Below are 5,437 nucleotides of genomic sequence, written 5' to 3'. Positions count from 1 at the left end.
GTGCAAAGTGAAATAGCCAGATCGGATGAATGTGGTTCCTCTTCAGTTTGTTCATTTTCATTTTATATTTTCTGAACAATATTACTTGCTTGATCAAAATGATTACGAGAATGTGTGCACTCCTTTTGCTACAGTGCAAGTGTTACTAAATCAATAGATTAGATTCGATTCAACTATGTCCTCTTAGTAAGTAGTAAATGGTGCACTTGTTTTAGTAAATAGTGCACTTACTTTATTAAATTGTGCACTCATTTTTTTTTTTTAAATCTCACTCCAAACTGAGCTCAAAACTTGAGAACCCTGATATACAAATGTCAACAATGAAAATAATGAGTTTTTATATTAACAAGAACCGTAAACAGACCATAATTCAAATATGTCCTGTTGGTCTAACTTGACAGGCTTGTTGACCCTAACCTGACTGTCCTGTAGTGTCTGTTACATTACTGTGTCCTGTACAGTAAACTGACAGATTTACTACACTCTAGTTGATGTCCTCTAGTGTCTGTGATCTTGCCATCCTGCAGTGTTAACTGATAGATATGTTGTCCCTGTAGCTAATGTCCTGGGGTGCGTTTCCCAAAAGCATCGTTGCTAACTACGGTAGCAACTAACATGGTTGCAACTATGTAAGTACGACACAACTGTTCCCCAAAACGATAGTGTGAACTATGGTGGTGGAACTTACATAGTACGATGCATCGTGACACTGCGTCAGTGTTTCCCAAAACCATAGTAGCAACTAAAGTTCGCAACCACTATCGTAAAGTTGTGTAGTTACAGCTACACCTCTCGACCTGTAGTATGTAGTAAGAACCATAGTAGACGACGTAACCCTGATGACGGAACACGCAGAGGACAGATGGATGAGAGGTAGCCATTAAACGATCCCATAACATTGCTGTGGGATACCATACCATAGCATTGCTGGAAGCTACAATTGCACATTACTGGACAACGTTATGTGGTACAGTGGAAAGTGAAGTGTTGTGGAGTTAGCCTACAACAGAGCGGCCTGTGGTGAAGTGCTATGGTGACCGCAATCATCTGTGTTGTTATTATTCGTGAATTTACATGTAGCCTAATGCTAATGTGTCAGCACAGATTCTTTCGAACACCCGTTAAGTTAAGTTATCTGGTGATAAAGCTTTTGAATGCCAACGTTATTGTTATGTGAGGCTAGCATTGTAATTGTTATAAAAGGATAACGTTACATTGTAGTCGTATGTTAAGTGTGTTTGGATGAATCTGCTAATCATACACATAGCTAACGGTATATGGACTCTACAGCCCATTATGATGTGGTGAAGTGACTGTGCTGTGGCAGAGACTGTAGCGTGTGTGCTTTACATGAGACAGGTCAGGGGTTCAAGACTGAGTCGATGGGTGTGAGGTGAGTATGCCTGTGGAGTGGGGTTTGTGTTGTATCTTGTCTGATCACAAGCTATGTGGGTGTATAAGTTAGGCTACTCTCAGTTATTATATGATCTTGATATTTGAACACATAGCTGAATTATGTTGGTACAATGACATTGGAGAATGCTGCTGTGAAGTTGAGTAGCCTCGCGCTTGGAGAACTTTAAGACCTCTGGGACTTAAGTGAGCATGCAGAGTGCTGTGGTCAGTGTCAAAATGTGACATGATTTTCACTGATTTAACTTGTCCTTCATGGCCCAGGTATGGGTAGGCCTGTCATGGGAGGCGGAAAAATGGTAAGTTGCCTTTGCTTTGTGACCTTTCAATCTGTGTATGTATTTTGATGTCATGGCTCATAGGGAACATGTGTGTGTGTGTGTGTGTGTGTGGGAGGGATCATGGGGAGAAAGTGATGGTGGGAAAGTTAAGTACATTTACCCCCTCACCCCCACCAAACTAAAAGAAATGTAAAAAACATAAACAAAGGGGGAAAAACAGGTAATGTGGCAGGGAATTGTGGGGTTTGGGTGTTTAGGCCAAACATATGTGCAACTAGGCCAGCAGGAAGGTGTGCAGCAGCCACTGGAATGACCTCTTCCACCTCCTCCACTAACAGCTCCTCATCAGCCGGCAGTGGGATGTGATCCTGAAGGGCCATGTTGCAGAAGCGCCGCCACCAAAACTACACTGCACGCCTTTGCAGGATGGAGCTTCAGGCCACCAGCGGATTTGCTCACACACCTTTCCACATGCCCAAGGCCCTCTCCACAACAACGCGGGTCCGGCTATGGGCGTTGTTGTACCGCGCCTCTGCCTCACTGTTGGGCTCCTAGATGGAGCAGTTGACATGCTTGTATTATCATAGGGGGTTGATGGAATAAAGTAGGTCTTGAAATGTCAGTGCACTCACATGGAATATAGACATGCATTTGAAAACAACAGTATAGACTTTGCTACTATCTCAGCAGCAGAAGGCAACAACATGAGCAGCACCTACAGTAACACTGTGTGTGTGTGTGTGTGTGTGTGTGTGTGTGTGTGTGTGTGTGTTGGTACAGCTGGCGCAGATCCTTCAACCATTTGAGCATTGAAACATTTGTGCTATGTGAACTGTCATTTTGTGGTTGTGATTCAACACACAACTTCATAACTACAATGGATGAAAAGTAATGGTAAAAAAACTGTATCTGTGCATTTAAAATATCATGAAATACTTGTGTGTGGGAACAGTATTCAGTTTTCAGTGTCACAGTGAAAACACATAACAAGGGCAACATTGGAAAAATGCTGCATAAAGGCATGAAAATATTCCAGTGAAATGAAGGGCAATCATAAAGTAAAGTATTCATTTATATAGCGCTTTTAGAACAGAGTGAAACCCAAAGCACTTACACAACAACATGTTGTTCAACATTGTTCATATTACATATCCATATTTATTCTGCTCTTACTGTAAGGTAACTGCTAAGATACTGCACATATTTATATTTCATTTATATTACTCTAAACCACCTTCTGCAAACCAACTGTATACTACTGTCTACACGGCACTATATGTCTTGTCCTGTCTATGCACCTGTCTATACTTTATATATCACATTGCACTTTTCTGCCTTTTTGGCACTTCTGGTTAGATGCAAACTGTATTTGGCTGTATTTGTACTTGTGCTCTGCACAATGACAATAAAGTTTAATCTAATCTAACCATGCCAATTTTCATAGAACATAATAGGCTACATGTATCCTAAGCCTAGGCTAGTATGCATTTGGTCTCCAATCAGTAGTTAAAACTAGGACTACAGGTTCTAAACGATCATAGGAATATTTAGTGATTGAGCCTATCCAAGATTCCAACACCATTGTTAATTGATCATTATCCAAGCCCGAACCTACGACTACAAGATCCGAAATGCAGAGGTCTATCCTTTCACGCCACCTTGTCACGCTACAACAAATGAAAATATTGGCCAGTATTTATATGTAGCCTAGGCTATTCGGTGTGTTTCATTAAATGTGTAACTTATTTGTTCACATTTGCTCGGTTGGCGATGTATGCTTCACTGATTAGGCTAATTAGTAGGCTACGTTCAATAGACTGTGACGTTATTATTCAAATTATCATTATTATGCCTATTATTATTATTAATATCCTATATTTTTAAAAAGCATACATAGCCTAGGGCCTATTGAAATTACTGCCTATTGTTGTAATAAGTATTATCATTATTATTATTATTATTATAATGATATTATAACTGCTGGGCCCAGGAAACTTCATGCAATGTAAAATGTCATTACTTTTACGTGACTTCATGCGTTCGGCTCTAACCGACATAGCTCGACATTCTCCGAACACATCTGCAACCATTGTAGTCTGAACTATGTTGGTTGAAACCAACATGGTTCAAACTAACAAAGTACTATGTAAGTACGACGGTTTTGGGAAACAGTCGTAACTTACATGTTGGTTAGTTGAACGATGCATCGTACCACGTTAGTAAAAAGCTAACCTCCGTAGTTGTATGGGAAACGCACCCCTGTAGTGTTAACTAATAGATATGTTGTCCCTGTAGCTAATGTCCTGTAGTGTTAACTGATACTGTAGATATGTCATCCCTGTAGTTGATGCTCTGTTTTGTTTAAACTGACACCTATTATTCCTGTAGCTAAAGTCCTGTATGTTCAATTTGACAGATATGTCATCCTTTTAGCTGATAATGTGTGGAGTCTGTGACATTAGCGCCCTCTACAGTAAACTGACGGTGGTATTACTTGTGACTTGATGTGCTGTTTTTGTTTTTTGTCTGATTTCCCAGCCGAGGCTCGATCATCCATGAGTCGGATTTAACATTTACAGCCAACGGGACCCTTCCCAGCAGTACGGCCATCTACAACACTATGCTCCGTGCGGCCCAGAGTGGAAACCTCACTTTCACCATCACCACACTCAACGGCACAGGTTAGCACACACACACACACACATATATTATATACACACACACACTAACACACACAGGCACACACACATGTATATATATATATATATATATATATACACACACACACACACACACATATATTATATACACACACACTAACACACACACACACACACACACACACATATATATTATATACACACACACACACACACAGGCACACACACACACACACACATGTATATATATATACACACACACACACACACAGACGTAACTAACTCTCTTATCTTCTTCATCATCAGCTGTGTCCTCGGCAGTAGTCAGCAGTGTGGCCAGCGTCTTCACTGCCTGGAGCCTGGTGGTCATCTCTCTATTGGTGTCACTACAGTGGTTGGCTCAGTAACCTGCCAATCATTGAAGTGTCCAATGGCATGTGAGAAATAACTCACAGGGGACCAGATCAGAACTTACCCTCAAAAAGACTTCCCCTTAAAATCACCAAACAAGGGCCCACACGGAAGCATGTTACCATAGAAATTACAAACAAGGGCCCATATGGAAGCTGTTTTCCATAGAAACTCCAAAACAAGAGCCCTAATGACCACTGATCTCAGTCTGATCTAAGTCAGGTCAGGTGTGAATGTAGCAATGATCTTTATGACAGATATTTGGCATGAAGTACATCTGTTTGCTTGTTTTCTTATTCCATTAATTAATATCTTCTTAATGTAACTATAATAACCTAATGTATGACCTAATGTAACTAACTATTAAACACAAAGGCAAATGACAACATTAGTCCATTTCATCATTCAATACTGCCACAACCACAGCCTGGTTATTTAACAGTTGATTACATTTTATTTCTTAAACTAATAACATTTGGTTAGACTATATATTTGTTTTTATTTTATTCTTTATGGGTTGAAAAGATGTATCTAGTTTTCTACCTTTTTATGATAGTTTTGGGATTTTCAGGAAGCATTTAAAAACTCATCTGTTCACCTTGTTTGTGTTTGTGTTTATGTTGTTATTGTTGGACATCACTTTGGACAAAAGCATCTGCCAAGAAACCAAAA

General features: G+C 39.9%; 2 long non-coding RNA genes across 2 annotated transcripts; both read left to right on the top strand.

Annotated features, from left to right (window-relative positions):
* The first annotated feature begins 753 nt into the window (after window positions 1-753).
* LOC121719023 lies at window positions 754-2,658 on the top strand. The gene is made up of 3 exons (XR_006034076.1): window positions 754-1,393; window positions 1,678-1,712; window positions 1,973-2,658. It is a non-coding gene; the product is annotated as an uncharacterized LOC121719023 (long non-coding RNA).
* A 1,025-nt stretch (window positions 2,659-3,683) lies between these two features.
* On the top strand, window positions 3,684-5,151 carry LOC121719016. Its single transcript, XR_006034068.1, has 2 exons — window positions 3,684-4,375; window positions 4,661-5,151. It is a non-coding gene; the product is annotated as an uncharacterized LOC121719016 (long non-coding RNA).
* Window positions 5,152-5,437: the final 286 nt, after the last annotated feature.

The sequence above is a fragment of the Alosa sapidissima genome, chromosome 9 (genome assembly GCF_018492685.1).
Source record: "Alosa sapidissima isolate fAloSap1 chromosome 9, fAloSap1.pri, whole genome shotgun sequence".
Taxonomy (NCBI): Eukaryota; Metazoa; Chordata; class Actinopteri; order Clupeiformes; family Clupeidae; genus Alosa; species Alosa sapidissima.
The sequence above is the reverse complement of the archived record's forward strand: the minus strand, read 5'-3'. Positions and strand labels throughout refer to the sequence as shown.